The sequence below is a fragment of the Lathamus discolor genome, chromosome 4, assembly GCF_037157495.1.
Source record: "Lathamus discolor isolate bLatDis1 chromosome 4, bLatDis1.hap1, whole genome shotgun sequence".
Lineage (NCBI taxonomy): Eukaryota > Metazoa > Chordata > Aves > Psittaciformes > Psittacidae > Lathamus > Lathamus discolor.
In genome coordinates, this window is record NC_088887.1 from 97,600,746 (window position 1) to 97,621,999 (window position 21,254).

Here is a 21,254-nt window from a genome sequence, read left to right on the forward strand (position 1 = left end):
CCGTCCTGCTACACCCTCCATCCCCATGTTCCCATCTCGTCCATGGGCAAGCACGCATGCATTCCTGGCCCCACAATGTGCACCTTCAGCCCTTCCACCAGCAAGAAACATCCCTTCAAGTAATGGGTAGTTGTCTTCTGCTGGTCTTGCTCAGTGGCCTGTCCAACCCCTGTGCTGCTGACAAAGTGCCATCAAGCTGCACCCTGGGCTTTATGTGGGACTCATGTGGGATGCCCTCAGCTCCTGTGGGCTTTTCTCATTGTCCAAGTTAAGCAATCATGTCCGTGAGGTTTTCAGGATCAGTCCTTACTTTTCCATTCGGAAGTTTCCACATATTCTGATTTCATTTGTTTTTTTTCAGCTTTTGGGGAGCAGTTTGACCATGTTGAATGCAGCACAAGGGAGAACACAGCTCTGTTAGACTCAGAAAGTGTTCAGCGTTTATTTTTCCTTCATTTCGCATATTTTAAAGTATGTCAATGCGCTTCTCCATCCGAAATGTGCTTCTCCATCCGAACTTTTGCCATAGCTGAAAATATACATTTAGCATTCCAAAGATAATGAGTGATAAGCCCTAACACACTGGAAACTAAAACAATCATGCTCCTTAACATCAGTCATCTACTAGAAACAGATGACAGGCAGGCACATGTTGGTTTTCTGATGCACCTGCACAAGAAATGCCCAGAAAGGCCCACTTGCTCACCTAGAGATAAAAACTTCATTGTCTGTGTTTGACACCTCTGTGAGAATGAAGCATGAAAGAGTCCTATGAAAACCTCTCAGCTCTGCTGTGGTCATTGCCCCCCAGAGCATCGCTGGACACCCTCCAGGAGCTGGTGTCACAGAGCCCTTAAGGGAGGCAGCTGAGCTGGACGAGTCAGGGTGACAGCACCTTCCCCATGAGATGCCACGTCTACCGCACCACCAAGAGATCTGGCAGGCAGGGCCTAAAAACAGGCCTTGTGTGACAAGGAAAGAAGATTTTCTTCTGCCATGAATGTTGTTGATGTTGTTGTTTTGTTAACTTTCATTACATAGGAAAGGGGGACTTCATGAAGAGGAGAAAAAAGTGCCCATTAGCTTTTTAGTTTCATTAGAAGAAACTAGAAGGGCGATGGAGGCTGGTTTAAGAAGCAGAGCAATACAAGAATACAGCAGTTGTATTATTAACATCTTTTCTTTATTAAGTTCTTTTGTTGCTGTGGACCTTTGTGATTTGTTTGCATTTTTGCAAGACAATCGTGGATCCAGTTTCCAGGCACTAAGACTCACAAATTAAGTGCAAGTGTCACTTAATGGATCCCATCAGGCATCGTCATTGGGAATCAGAGGATTACATTAAAATACTACATTAGATTTTTTTGTGAAAATTTTCACTTTCTTTCCAAAGCTGTGACACCCTCCCCCCACCCCATATATTTAGAGAGAAAAATGAAATATATCAACAGGGTGTTCTGAGCCTTTTCTGTAGAAAATGGGTACTTTTAAAAGCTCATTTCCTGATTTCAAAGGGACGTGACTCATGCTTTCTTGCACGCTTGGATGTGACAATACTGCTTGGTAGCACACAGCCATGAGTGTAGCAGCTTGAAAACCCCAGTTAATGTAAGAGAAAACCAGTTTTTAACAGATGCTTTCTTCCTCTATGATGTGGTTGTCTGCTGTGTGAGATATCTGCACAAGTGAGTGTATATTTTTAAAGATGACACAAATCTCTTCTCCCAGTGTCCATTAATCATAGAATCATAGAATGGTTTGGGCTGGAAAGGACCTTATGATCATCTAGCTCCAACCCCATGGGCAGGGACACCTCACACTAAACCATCTCACCCAAAGCTGTGTCCTACCTGGTCTTGAACGTTAATCAATCTCTTCCCTTAAATTCAGCTCGCACATATATCGCCCTACAGCTCTAGGAGGTCCCGTGTTTCTCCCAGGCTAACAGTGCTTTATAAGTAAAGTTTTACAAAGAGAAAGGTGAATTCTGCACCCAGTCTGAGCTTTATTTAGGTTGTTTGTGTGGAAAGCCTTCATTTGTGGCTGCCACATTGGAGATCTCCAGACAGCTTGGCTTCTTTCTCACTGTGTGTCTTCATTGCTTTCAGAAATCACAGAATCACAGAATGGTTTGGGTTGGGAGGGACCCTAAAGCCCATCCAGTTCCAACCCTTCCCCACGGGCAGGGACACCTTCCACTAGAGCAAGTTGCTCAAGGCCCTGCCCAGCCCAGCCTTTCTCACCTCCTTTTAGGATGCTGCAGGCTGAGTGGTGCAAAGTGCTGGTCACCATTGAAAACATGGCTTTCCAGTGTTGTCCATGTGTAAGGATGACTGGGAGAGCAGTGAGCCAGAGGAAAGAGGTTGCTGGTAGCTGCAGTGCTCCTGTGCAACTGATGAAGGACTGTGGAAGTCCTTCATCAGTTGAGTCTTCCTGGGAAAACAAGGGCAATGTGAATTTCTAATGCAGCAAAACAAGCAGCAGACAACTCCCCTTGCCCCCATCCCCCCGGCAATATTCTGAAGCCCCTTTTTATGCCTCTTTAAAGAACTGAAAGAGACCCAAGTGAGGTCTCACTGCTCAGTCCCTCTAATCTCCTTAACTCTGTTGTGAGTTTGTTTGGGGCTTTTTCCCCATTCTGTGCGGGTGATAAGTCCTGACAGCCATGAGACGACATTTCTTAGACAACATTTCTGAATCCTTGGCTTGACATCCAGCAGTAAGGGCTGAGGAGCAGGAGCTGTGCCTCCCTCCAGGTTCACCAAGCTGGAGACAAACACTCTGCTCCCTGCATTTATCCATGTACTTAGCAGAATTCACTACCTTTCCATGTGATCTCCAGCACGGCCTGAATCTCAAATGGCTGCAGCTCCATATCTGAACTTAGGAAAAAAGAGTAAATCTTTCTGGTATCGTGTCACAGCGGCTGCCGCTGCTCAACAGAAATGGAGAAGCCTCCAGTCACCAGGCAGGAAAAGAGCTATAAATGTCATAGATTGGCCACAATAATATTCAAGAGCCATGCCCTTCCACAGCCTCTTCAAGTATATATAACTCAAAATTTATTTGACATTTCTGGCTGTTTTTTTCTCTTTTTAATATATAGATCCAGTTTGACAGTTGTTTCTCCCTCACATTTTAGAGTGCTTTGGCGTTACAAAAAGTGCATTTCTACTCAGTGACCAGATGTGTTCTCCAATAACAGTTACACAGCGCAGAGCAATAAACCTATTGTTTATCCCAGTAAATCAAAATGTTTAATCAAAGAAGCCAGATTGTTATTTTTTCACTGCACGTTTATAATGCTTTGTTTGACTTCTTACATGTTCATGCATATGGACATACATACATATACATTTCAATGTCTCGAGCGCTGTGATCTGCAGCACAAGCGAAGGAGAGCCCCGTGTTGGCGAGGGGCTGCTGATCCATCAGGGCAGCGTCCTTGTGAGTGAGCCCAGGTCCTGAGGCTAAAGTCTTGCTGAGCCAGGATCCCCAGGGGTGCAAGCAGATGCCCTGTCAGCGCCTCAACGTCTCCCTGGCAGGAGCGGTGCTTCCCCTGGGATATTCCAAATACCCTGACCCCCAACCAAGACAGCTTGAAGGGCGGATCACCAGCCATCACTGGGCTTAGAGGGAAGTTTAGAGCAGCCAGAAAAGCTGATTCACAAACGTGAAACATTTATTAGCAGCCAGCACTCTTTTCCCGTTAAAGCTGGCAAGCAGGCAAGGGGGGTGAAGCTGCTTTTTCTGACCTGCTCCTCCTTCCCAAAAGCACAGTGGTAACCACTGACAACCTTCCTCTCCCTCGTATGAGGGGACCACCCTCCCACACTGCTTTCTAGCTCCCCCAGGCACTACCCCATTCCTCTTCCCAGCCCCACACTTTTGCTGTTGAGCAGTGAAACGTGGTGCCACCGATTCAGCCAGGCTTCCTTGTGCCATTGCAGCTTCCTCTACTTTGTGGTTTGCCTGTGGTTTCTTTCCAGACCCACCCCATCCTCCCCCAGATACCAGAAAATGTTTCATCCCCACTAAATGCATTTCCATAGGATTACGTCTCTCTGGGGCACTCCTGAATGGGCAGCTCTTTATCCCATAGGCTTCCAACACCAGGTTTAGCTCAGCTAAGCCTTTCCCTGTATAAATGGACTGTTGGAAGGTGAAACACACACAGAGGCTGTGTCCTGCCTATAAATCCTGGTTTCTGCCCTGCACATTCCCCTAGCCCTTTAGCCATTTGTCTTCCAACCATGCTTTTGCACAACAGCCTTCATTCTTGACTTGAATCTGCCTGTTGCACTTTTATAATGGCATCTGGGAATGGATCTATCTAGTTTTTATTCTGGGACTAGGCACTGCGGAAGGACTCTGTCCTCTACTTTCTGGCTCCCTTCAATGCTACCTGACGGTAAGCAAATAGTACTTGATGTGCCATCCCTTCTCTGTGCCTGGCTGTTGAAATTCTCGTTTTCACCTTCTACAGCCTTTTTTGTGGAGTGAGCTGCACACGTGAATTCACATCAGGCCCAGACAACCTGCACTGGGAATAATGCAGGTTTTGGGTGCGCAGGTTTTGGGTGCACAGCTTCTGGGGTAAAAATATTACCAAAAGCTAAAGTCCAGGCTATTTTCCCTACCAGAACTGCAGGCCTGTGGTCGTTGCAGCTTCCATGCTGCGGCCAGCTGTATTAAGTCATACGAAAAAAGCCTGATGAGCAATTCCAAGAAGGATCCACCAAAGTTTCCTTCTGTGTCAGCCTGGCTGTGTCTTCTGCCCTGGAGATAGGCAGTCCCAGCTCCCTGAGACCAGAGAAGTGCATTAGGTTACTGCCAAAAGGGAGAGAGCACTAAGAGTCAAGAAATTCAGGCTTGTTTCCCAGATTTGAAACAGTTGTCCTTTACAGCTTTGTGCAAAAAGCACTTTTTTTCTACGCTTCCTCTGGGTCCTTATCAGGAACACTGGAACAACATTTCCTTATTCCCAACCTGTCCTGCCCACCAGAGGAGTAAGTTTGACAGGGAAGGAGCTGCATCTTGCTACTGATGGGTACAGCACAACCAGGTCCTGGTCTGGGGGGAGTGGGGAACGGCAGGATCATTTACTGAATGCAGAGACATCACCCAGCTGGATGTTTCTTTCAGCTCCCTGATAAACCACCAGAGTTAGGAAGAACTATAGTTTCCACAAGATCAACAGGGATCATATTCCCCACCAAAAAGCCACCCTGGGGTCACTAGAAATTTGCAGCCCTCTAACCTTAGGATGGTTTGGCTTCTCCTGTGAGGACACGGTTTTATGGGAACAGAGTGTTTATGGGAGCAGGATGGATGTCACCTGGCAAGGCAGGGAACCCGCAGTAAAGCTTAGACATTTTTGCACCATCTGTTTTGCCAACCAGTGCTGCAGCTCTCAAACCCTTGAGGAGAACCTCTTTCTGTTCCTAATTCTTTTGATTCCTGCAATGCCCTTCAGGAGATTGTAATGTAAATACCACCGGGTGATCTTCTTGTGTGGAGCCTTCCAAGGTCTTAGTGCATGAATGAGTTTGGTTTCATGCTGGGAAATGTGCAGCTCTTGCACCAGGTTGCATGTTGAGCAGAAACATTACCATGAGAAGAGAAGGTTTTCTTTGTACCTAGGTATTTATGTCAAGGGATCCTTCCTTGGGCCGCGTTTTGACTTGAGATTTTTGGAGAAAGCGACTGCCCTGCGTGCTGCCAACCTGTGCTAGTGATGGTGGCATCTCCCTCCAAAAGTCAGTCATCTCCACATGCCTGATGTCTCTATCACCAGTGAGCTGCAAGGTACAAACTTCTGCTGGGGCTCAACAGGGCAACAACACAAACTGCCCTGAGAAAGCATCACTTCAGGGTGTCTTTTGGATGTTGTGCATGTCCCCTGTGAGAGACAAAACCATTCATGCTGATGTGCCAGTCAGGGCTGCAGCCAAGTGGATTTGAGAGCAGGAACAGCTGGATTTCAGTGGACTATTAAAGTGCTGCAGCCAAAGCCATCATTGTGGACCTGCTCACATACCACAGACCTCTGGAGAGGATCATCTGCATAATTACAGGGATCACAGATCTTGTACTTCCCCTATCAATGATCATTTTCCTTCTGGGTACAGTGTGCTCCTGCAAATTCCAACTATAAAATGTTCTAATGGTCTTTGCAGTCATCTGAGTTAGCTACAGAAAAATGTTCTAGAGCTGAGCTGGAAGCACAGCTCCCGGCTGCATGACTCTGCATGAGAACAGGGTGTGTGCAGCACGTTCCATCCACGGATAAGCTAATCCTTTCTGCAGATAAAAACTGCCAGCAAAACGTAGCCTGAAAAAGTAGTTACCCAGGTTGTTTGTTTTTTAAAGGACAGATAAAATTTCAGAGCGATAAAATCATTTCCTTGAAATACTGCCATTCAATAATTTACTTCCTTTTGAAAAGCTTAATCTTTCCTGTGCTGAACTTTTCATTTATTTGTTTATTTGTTATTCCAGGGATGGCCCCGATCGGAATGGGGGGATGTGCAGCTACAAGACCATGTTTTGTGGTACGGGAGCACGTGCCATGCCAGCTGGAGCTAACATGCGTGGAGGGGGGACGACTAACACCCCACTGCCCCTCCAGTAAATGTCGCATTGTGCTGGTAAATGTCGCATTGTGTTAATTCACAGGAGCCCTGCAGACAGCTACAATGAAAATTGTTGTGTAGTACTACTGGTCAGGCCATGCCCATGGCTTGGGTCATGTTGGTGGGCTACACCTTGCATGGCTGGAGCTGGTGAGAGGTGCAGCCAGGGCATCATGTGCATGTTGTGGCCAGTTCAAAGCTTCGGGCTCAGGGATGGAGCTGGGGATTTATTTTTCAGTGAAGGCTGAGCTGCTTTGATTAATATCATGCAACTTTAGGCAAGACACCAAACAGCGCAAGATTCTCTATAAAGCCATGAACAGCTGGCAGAGCTGGAGAAGTGGCAAAAATGAATTGTTTTTTTTTCTCAAAGTCACATAATTGCTTTAGGAAACGTTGGGAGCCAAAGCCTGAAAAATTCTACAGAGCTAAAAATCAAAGCCACTGAAAAAAATAAAGGGTACATCTTCAGCTTAAGTGCTGGCCTGGACTTTGCAGGGTATTCTCTACCCCTGTTGCGCAGTGCAGGCTGCCTTCTGGAAAGAGGATTTGCAAACAGGAGGATTTAATCTGATGGCTATTGAAATCAGTGAAGTGCGGTGGGATCTGGCAGGGTGTCCAGCACCGGTGGGCTTGTGCTGGCCCTTGGGATCTTGAAAGCACATTGCCCCAAGGCTGTCATGGTGCTGACTTGGTAGAGAACAATAAGGGGAAGCATAAAATGTCACTCAGAAAATAGGTCAAAAGAAAAATACATGGTTGAACCCTCTGCCTGGGCTGGCTGACCCACGCTGCAGCCTGCAGCATATGAGGACATCACGTCCAGATGTCTTTGGCCGTCAAACTCCTTACACCCAGTCTGATGGGCAGTGCCTTTCAGTAGGCACCTTAACTGACCCCTCTGCAGAGGGACAAGGCAGAAGAAGAGGAACGTGTTCAGCTCCTAAACAACAGCAACGAGGGAACAGTGATTCATCACATTTGCTCTATAAAGGACTTTGTAGGTTCACCTGGCAGAAATGTGTCTGTGAATGCAAGTTTATATCATAGCCTGGCATAGATTTAATGGGGAACAAAGCAGAAAGAGGGGATTAATACCTCCTTTGCCTTTCCATACTAGGCACCAGATATTGCAGGTAAATGTAATGGCCATGATGTCTATTCCTTCCCAACCCCTTAAGATGACTTGAAATGGCTTACATCTATTTTTGGGTTGTGTGCTAGACCATTTCCTAATACTCCCAAAGCACACAGCTAGCACAGCACTATATGGATCTAAAAGATGAAAATACATATGAAAAATAAGTAAAAAAGCTGAATTCCAACAACAGAAACTTAACAGGATTTGGAAGAGCTGTCATCAGTTTTCCAGTAGTGTAATTCCTCTGACGTAAAGGTCAACTAACTCACATAGGCAAAAATCCCAATTAGAATTGGGTCTGTTACTGGAAGACGGTGAAAAGAATGGCACCTCCAGAAGCTGAGCAAATTGCATGTTTCCTGGAGAAAATCTAAACAGAGAAAAAGAAGCAAACACAACCAGAACTAAATTAAATAGAAATGCAAACATACCTGGACAGGACTGGTCTGAGACCAAATAAAATTAAAGTGCACTGCCTGGGCTTCTGGAGGGCCGGGTGATAGATACTCATCCTGTATCCCACAGAGAGGGCAGCAAAGTAACTCCTGAAAAACAGGGGCTGTTCTTGAAGTAACCGTGTTCTTGCAGGTTTAATGGTCTAGGGATGTAAATGAGGCAAAGCCTATGGGGAGAAGTAATACCTGTCAGAAAATCAGCTAAATACCAGTGAGGGAAAACAGCACGCAAGCCTCCTGTGGGTACCTTCTCCACCAGGCACTCACTGTGTAATATAAATTGGCTTAATATAAATTACATTAGGAGAACTAGGTATAAGTGCCTGACAGGATGATGGCAGGCAATTGGCTCTACACAACGGCAATAACATCAGCTATTCAGCTGTAACACTGGTGGTCTAGAGACGTGAGCCAGGCAAGGGTGCAAGGAGAGGTAATACTGTGCGATCTGTACACATAAATGTATTGTGCAGCCAGATACAGGATCTCTGGTCTATCATCTCCTGGGACAGAACCACGTAAAGGTTTGCTGTTTCTATTCCAAGTCCTTCTAGGATAACTTACTCTAGAAATGCAAAATGAAATCAATAATAATACAAGCAGCTGGCTACAGTTTATGTGATTTCTATCTCAATTGTTTGTCTTTGATAGCTTTTTAACAAAGTTAAGCATCAGCTGTTCCAAGTTCCACTTAAAATAGGAACTGATCGATTTTCCCCACTCCAGTAAAACAGGTAAGCTGCTTTGTGTGTTCCAGCAGATGAAAAACACTAAACTAGAAAATGAAGAGTTTGTCCAAAGACTCAAGGCAAGCTTGTGGCAGAGCCTGAGACAGCACCTGAGGCTTGCGAATGCCTACTTGCTATTTGTCCATCTGGCCTCTCCTCCAAAGACACTAGGCACTTGCACAGGGCTCGAGATCTCCCAGATCTGCAACAGAGAGCAGAGAAATTAAACTAGCCTAGGGCACAGGAAACCCATCCCCTCTGACTTCTCAGGTCACCTGGGTAAGTTTGAGCCTCAGGCTCATTAAACCCAGCTACCCACCACTACAGACTGTAAAACCATGAAACAGGAATGTTACGAGAATAATGCATGCCAAATTCAATGGTATATACTTTAAATACATGCATACTATGTGTACAACGAGTATGCTTTATATGGTGTGGTCACCCGAGCACATAACAAGGAGAAACTTAGCACCAAAACCTAACAAAAAAAGGAAGAAGCTCTTCTTCTCAGATTTTGTTTTTGCTGGCATTATTTCGTTCATTTTACTTTTTCTCTTCCACTCGTTTCTCTGTGCTCACCTTTCACCAGAAAGAGCTTGTTTGCATGTGTGCCATTAGCTGCAGCGTTTGCACAGTAGTTGCTGCCTTTAGATTTCTGACTTGATTCAGTAATGTGAAGAAAATGCAACTTTGTGGCCTGTAATGACAAAAAAAAAAATCCCGAAGCCTCTGGATGTAATAAAACCCTACAAAAACCCTTCCCAGAACTCAAACCAACTTATTCTGAGGGAGGCTTCTTTCAAAAAAGAAGCGGGGGGGGCAGCTCCCCCACGTTCTGCAGACCAGATTCTCCATGCGCAGAGCGAGAAACCAGGAAGTCATTCCTAGTCATCACAGCTACAGCCATCTAAGCTGCTGCTGAGTAGGGCCACAGACCTCTCAGTTGCAAACTCACCTACACAGATGACAGCTTGAGAAGGGTTGGCTTGGGGCGGGGAGGAACTGTCTGCACTCCACAACAGCATTAGGGGGCTTTGACTTGCAATATTTGCTGCTCTTTGTGACTGGAACTGAGTGATTTCTCCTTTTTTCATGGTTCCATGATAAGCCAAAGGTGCCAGCACTGTTGAGGGAGCCCGCCTGCATGAGTTGCGTTTAAGCAAAGGCCTGGAGCTTTGCTCACCAAATAGCTTTTAACCTGCTCCCAGCAAGCGAGACCTGTCTTTTTGAGATCTTACAAAGCTGACGAGCCCTTTTCCTTCAGGTGAAGCAAAGCAGAGCAAAGCAAAGGCAGGAAGAAAATGGCAAAGGCACCGCTAAACTAGATAATCTACCTTTGGCAGTGGGCAGTGTCTGAAAATGGCAGATACCCTCCCTCAGCAAAGGAAAATCAAGAACACTTCATCAGCAACTAGGGAATTGCATGTCAGCTCCTTGAAGCCATTGAACACAGAGCTTTCTGCCCGTCTTTAACCTTGGTAAAAGCAAAAGAAAGCCTCAGGGAGACACCTGGAAGACGCCTCAGCCAGGGGCAGAAGCTAACAAGGTAGAAACAACTCTCAGAGTAATGACCATGCAAAGTACAGCAGAGCTTTTAAAGGTGAAAAGTGGATCAGAAAGAGCAGGTGAACAGTAAACAAACACCTAAACAAAACCCAACCAAATCCCTGAAAAATGAAATGAGAAACCCCAGACAAGTTCATCCTGTCCCAGGTGCACTGGTTTGGTGCCCTGGGAAATGGACTCTTTCTCAGGCTTTGAGGACACAAATGCTAAGGGCTAAGTGAGTACAAATTATCATCAGTAAAAGGTCTGCTCATCATTCTGCTCATCATGTGAAGTCACTTTGATGGATTCCAAGGAGAAGTGGGAAGCAGCATTTCCTTTGCACCATGAAGGCACAGCGGAAGAATTGTTGTTTTCTATTTCTCTGTACATAGAGGCAAAAGGGCTCAGAAGGAACCAGCATGCTGGTGTGCTACAAGGAGAATACAGAAGCCAAGGGAGACTTCACCCAGGCAATGTTAGGTACATGCATAAGCTCAGGACACAAGAAGCCAAATTGCTCCGGAACAGTGCACGCAAGTAAAGGGACAGAGACACTAGTTTATGCTATTCTTGTGTATATTATTCTCTACCTTTTAGGTCTGATTTTAGGTTGTATAATTACTAGAAATATCAGACCTTTCCCCTCTGCTTTTGACTTCCCTGTAGTGCAAACTACAGAGCAAAGCAAAGCCAAGACTTGGAGACCACCGAGTGTATTATGATGTGCTTTTTGAAGAATAACTTGGATAGTTCCCAGGAGCTGGAAGCAAGAGTACAAGGCAGATATGTTGCCAGTGCAAGACCAAAAGCATTTCCTGCTGCACTGAAAGGTCAGGGTCATGAGGGAGGGAAGTTGAGACAACATCATACAGTTCATTAGCTGGAAAGTGGGAGACCATGATTCAGAAGACAGTCCTTGCAGGGCAGACTCACCCAACCTCTTTCATGTAGAGAGATGGTCTGGGACAGTATTCCTTGCAGTGCTCAAGGCCAGGCTGGATGTGGCTTTGAGCAACCTGGTCTAGTGGAAGCTGTCCCTGCTCATGGCAGGGGGGCTGGAACTGGATGAGCTTTAAGGTCTTTTCCAACACAAACCATTCTATGACACTGATTCTATAGGTATGTATTTTTTCTATCTATCTGTTTACACCATTCTCAGACTGGACCAAAGAGCTTAAATCCACTACTGAGTGGCCAGCATGGCTCTGGAGATGTACACAAGCAGGATGCCAAAGCTGGATACTGCTGCAAAAGGGGCAGTCGCAGAGCTTTCTGTATCATCTTGTGACACCACCCATGTGCTGGACGGTGTTAATGGAGAGGAATGGCAAAGGCCCACTTAATCCCCAGCAGTAAATCCACTCCTGTAATGGTGCCAAGCCAAGGTCACAGGCCAAGTGCTTGCTACAGCAGTTATGCCTCTGGTAGAAAGGTCCTCAGTGGGGTCACAGTCCAGACTGGCCTGCTCTCTTCCCATTTCTCTGCTGCATCTCCAGAGAGGTGGGGAAGGGGTGCTTGCCTTGCAGTGCAGAGACCATCCCCAGGCTTGGCAGAGATGTGAAAATCCCCAGCAGTGCCATCAAGCCAAGCCATTTTCTTCCAAAGGGCTCTCCAAGCACTTTCCTGCCTGCCATCAGCAGAAGCATGGCAGAGCTTGCAGACACCCACCACTGCAGCAAGCCAACACTGCATGCTAAGCACATTTGACACGGTAACTTAAAAAAAACCCCACCTTTAAACAAGTGATGCTGTGAACTTTAATAAGCCTCAGAGCCACACTCAGTAGCCTTTTGTCTGTGACAGACAAAAAGGGTGAGGTATTGGTTTGGCAATCAGAAAACAGTTTGTGTTATGGAGACCAGAGTGAAGAAACATTGGCTGTGAGAGAAGTAAAACGTGGTGCTCACGAGAAGCATGTGGGAAGTGAGAGCCCTAATGGAACAACTGATGTACCTGAAAATCAATAGATGAGAGTACGATTTCAAAGCAAACAATTAATTTTGAGCAGCACCTGCTGCACAAAAGACACCCACAGAACTTAAAGCAAAACCAAGGGCTGAACACACTTTAAAAGAACCCACCACTCTGGTCAAAGGTAAGAGCAGTTATAAATAACACCAGTAGCAAGAGAAATGTATCGAACAAGATTTTGATCATGCAGAGAGCAGCAGCAGTCCATTGAACAGCTGAAAGGCAAAGAGGGCCAAAGACTGATGCTCAATGACAGAGACCGGGGAAGCAAGGAGGTGTGTTACCTTTGGGGACTGAAGAAACCTGCAGCCTCTGCCACGCTGATTTCCTGTGTGACCTTGAAGAAGTCATCCAACCTTTTTCAGTGTCTGGACATGAAACAGTCTCTATGAGTGTGTGCCTGTGAAGGCTTGTAGAGTGCTTTGCGATGTTTGGATAGAAAGCAGCACTTGCTTGTTGGGATTGAGAACTGGTTGGCATCTGAGAGCATTTATGACCACCTGATTTATAACCATCTGATTTATAACCACTGTCTGTAAGGAGAGCTGGAGCTTTCAGCAGCTCGGTCAGCAGTGGGACAGTCCCTGGAGCCGTGTGGCTCTTGTTGTTATCCTACCTTAGAAGCCAAACTAAAACACAGTTTTTAATGAATACAGCTTTAACCCTCATCCCAAGCCTGCAGCTAAGCAGCTGTGGTGGTTGCTAGCATACACAGAAAACAAGAAGTTTATCCTAGAGTCCTGTCTTTCTCGATGCTCCCTGTCTTTAAGGGTCTGATCCCTTACCTGAAAAACCTTTGTGGCTTTCTCCAGAAATGGCTTGTTTATGCCCTCAAACTGCTTTCATCCTTTGCCTCTGATCCTGCATTGCTTACTGGAGGTGTGGTCTGCCTGTGTGTGAATAGCCATAGGTTCCTCACAGGCTCCTGACAGACTCTTTTTAACCACCATCAGAAGCACTATCCTGTGTTGTAAGCATGGACAGTCCCACCTCCACCCTGTTCCTTGTCACCAAGTGCAAATCCTCCCAGGAAAGAGTTAAATGGGTGCTTCTGATTTCCTGGGAGAGCCCATAAATGAGGTACAGACCAGTCCCGAAGCAGCCCTAACATGTTTGTCTAGAGAGGACCAAATGTGAGTCAAAGCTTCGAGCCTGACCTTTACCATGCTGCCTCTACACAGCTATTGCTCACCATATTAGAGAGATACCTGCTCTTGGTGTTACCTCATTTCCTAATTGATCAGGGTCCCAGCTGCAGATATTCCCATTTTTAGTTAATCCTTTTTGTTTATAGCCAGCAAAAGGCATGATGTGGTCAGAATAAAATGCACTGGATTTCGTCCTGTGCATGATGCTCTCACAGTGGTGGTATTCCCTGCCAGAGGAAGCAGCCTGGCAAACCCCGTGGCAGGGCATTACGGTAATCTCATCAGAAGGAGATAAGAGGCTGGATGAGCTTTGCAGTGTCTGATATGGATAAACACCAGACCAAAGCTTGTCAGCATTCGTGAGAGAATAAACCAAAACATTTAGATAGCAGCAAAAGCCATCACCCAAAGGATGAGAACTATTGAAATGGGATACAATTGGCAACTCCCACTTTAAAAATGAAATCAAACTGATTTCATCCATGTCTCCATACTTACCTGCTTCCTTTGTCAAGAGAAAGGAAACTTTAGCTCGATTGACTTGACTGCCCACTACTCTGAGCTAAAAGAACACTTCTCAGGGCCTAATTTATTCCACAAATACAACATATTTTTCTGCTCACAGAATACCCACAAACACATTGCAGTTTCCTTACACATTTTTCTTTTATTTTTTTTGGCACATTTTCATGAATTGTTTGCTCTTTGCGGCACTTAATGCCTGGAATCTGAGTGGTTGGTTAGTGGCAGTTGGTCACGTACATCACATGCTACTACTTCTGCTGGTCCCTGGCTGAGACTGTCCTTCATTGAGTCTGATGCAACACCCTTTGATGTCAATGACAGTCTCCTTCTTTGACTTCAGTGCACTTGGGTCCAGCCCTTTGTTAGGGAGGGAACTGAGAGAAGCCACTGGGCTTTCAGTCTCTGAAGCTGGGCTCAAATTTATTTAGGAACTCAGCAAACATTAATTCCTCCCCACACAGGCCCTCCTCAGCTCCATTCTGAAGAAAAACTGAAGTTTTCAAATATCTGTTGGAGCCAACATTTTGTTTCTCTGCAACTTGTGTGGTTATTCAGACCAGAGAAAAACGGGCATAAAATGATGCTCTAATGAACTTCACACTCTATACCGGTGCATTCAGCAAACATCAGAGGAGTAAAGGATGAAGCTCATCGCTTGGGCCCAGGGTTTGCCTTCAATTTCACTTCAGTACTGTAAGACAAAAACCCTGCCGGCACCTCAACCCACAAAGGCACACAGTTTAGAAGTTCAAAACCCTCTTTCTCACCAGGAGGCAAAATGCCAGCTCACCCTCCCCAGACACCTACCTTTCTTCCTGTTAATCTCCCCAGGCTCTTGGGCACCTCCAAACCCATGTCCTAACAGCATCAGGCCATGAGTTGTTGCAGAAAGACAGTGGGGAGAAGCTGGCAAGCCTGCCTGACTTGAGGTGCCTATCTTGATCTCTAGCACTCTTGATGCCATGAGGCAGCAGAAGACCCAGAAGGACCGGCACTGAGACTTTTCCTGCTTCTCTAGGGCAGCACTGTGCTGGAAGCTCATTTAACTTCAGGACTGTCTGCACGCAAAAATACAAATTGTCTTCTCTTCAAAACCTGGTTTAAAAATAGCACTATTTGAGGAGCATATAAATAAGTAATCATTTGGAACACAATATTAGAGCTCCCTTCTCTAATTAAATGGTTGCTCGATGCATTTCAAAACACTGCTCTGATTCAGTCTTCCTGCATCTCTGTACTTTTCCTGCTTTGAAAAAGCCTCGGCTAACTGCACCATGAATTTTAAAGTGAACTAGATGGTGCAGAGTAATAGGACTATTAATATCCTAATTGCTGAGCCGCACTTGGGACTAGCCAGCTCTCGCACAGACACAGGAATAACTAACATCTCAGACATGCTGTTGAGCAGGAATGGCTTCAAGGGCTGTCACTGCCTCCATTTGACACACGGCTTACAGGAGAACACAGAGAAAATATTCTAATGAAAGGGTGCATTTATTTTTCCTCTCATGGCACACAGCATTTGCTAGACACAGCCAGGAATGTAATCCTGACTATTCAGACCATCCCCTCTTGTGGTCCTGGAGGGTGAGCAGAAAGGCCATGCCTTTCCCTTTGTTGAAGTGCATTCTTTGTGTAATCCCTGGATTGGGTCAGTCTTTTTTTAAAGTATCACAGGAGTGGGGAATGGAAAAGACACATGACATGAGGCCAACAGTTCACCCCATCCCCAAGCAAGATTATTGACTCTTCTTAATCGATGGACTCTGTTTCATCCACCAGGGCTTTGTCTTGTCCAGCTTGAAGCTTCTGAAACCACACAGCTTTTGCTTTTCTCCTGGGGTGCTATTAGAAAGCGTATCTCAATAAGAGCTCCCTGGTTCCAAAAGCTATAGCTTCCTTTTCTCAATTTCACCCAACTACTCATGCTGTCCACTTAAAGAATACCAAACGCTTTCCTTGAAGTTTTAGGGACCATTGGTGACTGTTTAGCTCCTCTGTACACATTCGTCGATTTTTCCTTTGCTTGAAGGCCCTTGTCACACTGGAATTCAGATTTCCCCAGCACATCACTTCTCATGCAGGCCTGTGAGCAGCTGCCAAACAACCAGAAGCGCAGCACTTTTTTCCTCAATGGCAGGAGGGAAAGGGCAGGAGGTCCCAGCTAGAAGAATGCAAGGAAAATCACAGCCTTTGCTTTTGGTTGGTTTGCTTACACACTTGCTTTTTGAAAGGGAGAAAAGGATAATAATTTATTACTCTGCTCTTGTGAGACCTCACCTGGAGTATTGTGTGCAGTTCTGGTGTCCTCAACATAAAAAGGACATGGAACTGCTGGAACAAGACCAGAGGAGGGCCACGAGGATGATCAGGGGAATGGAGCACCTCCCGTATGAAGACAGGCTGAGGAAGTTGGGTCTGTTCAGCCTGGAGAAGAGAAGGCTGCGTGGAGACCCCATAGCAGCCTTCCAGTATCTGAAGGGGGCCTATAGGGATGCTGGGGATGGACTCTTCATCAGGGACTGTAGTGACAGGATAAGGGGTAACGGGTTCAAACTTCACCGGGGGAAGTTTAGATTGGATATAAGGAGGAAATTCTTTCCTGTTAGGGTGGTGAGGCACTGGAATCGGTTGCCCAGGGAGGTTGTGAGTGCTCCATCCCTGGCAGTGTTCAAGGCCAGGTTGGATGAAGCCTTGTGTGGGATGGTTTAGTGTGAGGTGTCCCTGCCCATGGCAGGGGGGTTGGAACTAGATGATCTTGAGGTCCTTTCCAACCCCAACTATTCTATGATTCTATGATAATAATTTATGTTCAAAGATGGCCATTTTTCATCTGATGTGCATGGACCTAAAACTTCCTTGGAGCTTTTCCCCAAAACGCAACATAAACTGCATCTTGGTTGCACACAAAAGGCGAATTTGAGGTCTAGATCAGCCCTGGGAGGACATAAATAGTTATGTGGTAGAGCTGGGAAGGAAATGAGGCACGTTTCATGGGAGCTCACTCAGTGCAGTGTCTAACTTGCTATGGTATCATATACAGAGTGGTATAACCTCCTAAGCGCTTTGGTGGCTCTTGCCCTTCATTGCTCCAGTTTCAGAGAGCAGATGGTTTCTCCTTCTCCCCTACCTGGGACAGATGCTGCTATGGCTCTAAACCAGCATTCACCACTTTAACTTCGAAGGGATGGACTGGTCCTCAACCTGCACGTTTACCCCAGAGGCTTGCACGGTAGCATTTGATCAAAGCTCATATAGGACCAGCCCTATTCAGAGTGTGTTGCATACATGATCCCACTGCAATCCCATGAGAGGCTTTAGGGGTCAGCAGTTGTTTTTTCTTGGGAGCTCCTGAAAGGACAATTTAGTAAGGTCTCTGTTAAGATTTGCTTGGACACCCTGCAGAGATGAGCTATGAAATCCCATGTTTTAATCCCCTTTGAATTTACAGGCAATTCCTTTGGGTTGCCAGGACTTTGTTTTTGTCCTCTAAGGTACAACCTCTGCATTAGGATGACACTCATACACTATACAAGAGTGCTGCTCCCTTTTGCATGTTTTCCTTTGAATTTCTTCTAAACATGCAGTAATATTCAACAGAAGATCTAATAATCATGGTAAATGTAGGTGTACATTTATGAGTACCCCTTGCAAAGCTATCCTGAGTTCTTTGTAACCTCGCCCAATTTGCTTGGCTGCTTTCGCTGTCACAAACATGAACCTGCCTGATGCCAAGCTCAGGTGATGAACAAGCACTGAGTGGAAGACTGCTGTGGGAACGGGATCACATAGAGCTGCTTTCGTATTTTCTCCAGCTCTTCTGGGCTTGGGAGGAGAGGAGCGACCCACCAGGCAGGAGTGATGTAGCATCAAAGCACACCTTGGAGCTGTGGCATGACTGGGAAGGAGCTCAGAGAAGAAATGCAGCTCAGGAAAAGCAATTTGCAGAGGAAAGATGAAGTGAATTCATCCAAAAGCCATTTTTTCAATTAAAAAGAGGAAGCAGAGATATCGCCTCACTCACTTTGCTCCTTTTTTTTTTAAGCACTTGGAGTGGAGTAACTTCACAGGAACGTTTTCAGCATCCAGAAATGGGTCTCGATTACACAGGATCTTCTGTTAAGTTGCTTGAGGCTTCTGTGGTAACAGCATTATGCAAAATAACAGTGGTCTGTCTTTTATCAATTAGGAGAACAATGGTGGAGTCATCTTTTGCTAATGCCTTATTCTCCCCACAACTGCTTGAGATCCCCATTCACAGAATCTTTGTTTTATTTACATGCTTGTGGGATGGCAGTTGTGGGATTGGATCAAATATCTTTCAGATTCTGGGAGATTTTGAGCTTCATGATAGGAGTAAATGATGGACTTCAAAAGGAAATGTTTAGGGAACAGTGCCAAAGAAGTTCTGTTTAAAGTTAGGAATTTTACAATCGCAGTAATTATGAGATATAAATGAGGTATCAGCCATGCTCCTCTTGTGTGTGACTATAAGGACTTTGTGGGATTTATTTCTCTTCACAACAGGCCAAAGTGTGTCTGGCTGATGGCTAATCCTACACCCAAAGCTAGCAATTGGAGTTTTGCCATTGCTGTCTTTGGTTTCAGACTGGGTGTAAGGACTTTTTCTGACTGTCCTACAGAAAGCAGGATCATGCAAGTATAAAAATCTACGGGCACTTCCTAATAGGGCAGGTGGGGTTTAGATACAAAGCTCGGAGCCACTTGCCAACTTCCAGTTTCTCTCCTGCCATGCAATCCAAGCCAAAGTGGTATTTGGCATTTTGGATGGGTGCCATTCCCAGGACTGATGATCATCACTGCATACAGACCGAGTAATGAGAATCAAAGGCATCTCCTGAGTGCATTCTGGAGCAGTCTTCTTCCTTTACTGGTCATAAGCAGTTCTGCAGGTTGGCTGGTTAGGAAACAAAGCCATCAGAGATGATGGTTCTGGCATTGCCCCTCAGCAGCTCTTTCAGCATTTGCTCAGGGAGGCTCTCTTAAGCTATTCTTTTCCACCCTGACGGTTTTTCCAGACAGATCCCTACTGAGCGGATGTAGTCACACTGTAAACACTGCTAGAATCAGGCCAACATATGGTATCACTTAGGTACAGAGCAGTCCCAACACCATCGTAATGGTATTTCAGTATCTCTGGTTCCACTTCTAACCCCAATCAGACAATTCATTTGCGATGAGTCAGTTCATTTGTGCATAAAATGAGGGGGGAAAAGAAGTGTTAAAGAAACTTTTACAACCCATGGAAAGAGTTTTCATTTGATAACAAGCTTCATGCCTTCAAGAGGAAGAGACCTAAGGTCAGCAGGAGAGCAATGCCCATCAAGAAGTTGGCTCTGTAGTCATCTGATTGCTCTGCTAGGGGGTAGGTTAGTGAGATGTTAAAAATAGCTTTGAAGTCTTTGAAACTGGACTTTTACACAACCTTACTCAGCTTTGTAAACGTAAGAAATGTGAGCCACTGCAGATACAGATAAATCCGGCAAGCATGAGCCAGCAGGACCAAACAGAAAAGCATGAGTCCCACTGTGACTGCTTCTCAGTGTTTCAAGCAGCAGCTGAAGGTAGCACTGCAGGCAGTGCAGCAGGAATCACAGGTGTAAAGGAGAAGGAAATTCTGGAGTTCGGCAAGAGTGAGTTACCTGGGCCCTCCTCAAGCCACCTTGTCCCCATTTGCCCACAGGACTGGAGCAGTGTAAAGTTACTGAAGACTGCACACGGAATCCAGATGTTTGGGAAAGGAAATTGATGGAAGTCTCCTTCAAACCCATGGGAGGCTCCTGTCACAAGAAGCACCTGGGCTCGTAGCAGCACAAGCCAGGCCGCAGCGGTAAGTTGCAGACTGCCTGCACTGGCATGGGGTGGGAGGGCAGAAATGATGGCTCTGCGAAGGGGAATGTAAGGGTCTTATTTTGCCTCATCACTGTGTTTGGCAACCCTGTACCAAACCAGCTCTCTGCCTACCAAATTGCTTTTACCTAGCATGAAGCACCTGGAGGCTCAAGCTATCCATAAACTTCTAGTGGGCTCCTGGGAAGTTTGAGGAGGCAGGTCTGGTCCTCTGGGTCAGATGGAAATGTGGTGTTCCAGCTCTCAAGCTGAAGCTGCTATGCAGAAGGGCCCTGAATGCAGGGGAAGGGGAACAGAGGGATTACAGTTAGGCTTGGTTCCAGTTGAAGCCTTAATGCAGGCACAGACTGCAGCTCCTGGATCCCCTCTCAGCAGTGGGCTAGGAAGTCAGGGCAAGGGACTGGCCTCACTTGTGACAGCAGTAGACACTGTCCTTTCCCTCATATGGGAACTGTGTAATAGCATACAACATACACCTCACAGAAAGCAGTACATTTCTAAGACAGGTAGGAATCACCCCAAAAGTCTACTCTTGCAGTTTAATGGTCTGGGTGAGTACCTGTGGGCAGAAAATCCTTTGGAGAATCTTTTTATAGAAAATCAGTTTCCTTCAACAGGAAATCTAAAGGTACTCGGGAAGCTCAGAGTGTCTCCACTTCAGTAACGTGGCATTCACGTGTGCCCCAGTACATGTTCGCAGAGGCATAACCCACCAGATTTTCAGTTGTGGGTAACTAAAGATATAGAAACGCAGCTATATTTGGAGCCATAAATGAGGCACCTCACAAGTACTGACTCCTCTCTCCTGCAAATTAAGCCGTTTGTCTGCTTTAGGAGCATCAGCTTCTGACACCCACAATTAAACTGTGAAGATTCTAAGACTTGTTAGACATCTTTACACAGGGAGGCCAGCACAGCAGAATTCAGCAGGCCACCTCCTCCATAACAAGATCATCACTAATGAGAATGTGTTATCCAAATCAATTACTGTCTTGCTCTTTTTTGGATCCTTAGCTTGAAGCAACTGCAGCTAATTGCGGTCTTCCAAAGGAAGGTGTTCTGAAAAGAATCAAACTCACTTTAAAAACACCTTATATTGGCCAACTGAAGATGGAGGCATTTTGAAAATGTTAGCTACATAAGCGAATGGTCTGGTTCATTTTCTCACTGGAGTGGCCTTGCATTGACTCAGTCCTCAAGTAAAGAGAGGTGCTGGGACTGGTGAGAGG

At 45.8% G+C, this 21,254-nt stretch overlaps 1 long non-coding RNA gene across 2 annotated transcripts; it reads right to left on the reverse strand.

Annotated features, from left to right (window-relative positions):
• Window positions 1-1,883: 1,883 nt before the first annotated feature.
• Window positions 1,884-12,830, reverse strand: LOC136012777 (uncharacterized). Of its 2 annotated transcripts, none has more exons than XR_010611956.1 (3): window positions 12,766-12,830; window positions 2,244-2,433; window positions 1,884-2,101 (listed from the first exon to the last, which is right to left on the reverse strand). It is a non-coding gene; the product is annotated as an uncharacterized LOC136012777 (long non-coding RNA). The 2 variants fall into 2 exon arrangements; XR_010611957.1 differs by lacking the exon at window positions 12,766-12,830 and adding an exon at window positions 4,641-4,659 and having other exon boundaries at window positions 2,244-2,429.
• Window positions 12,831-21,254: the final 8,424 nt, after the last annotated feature.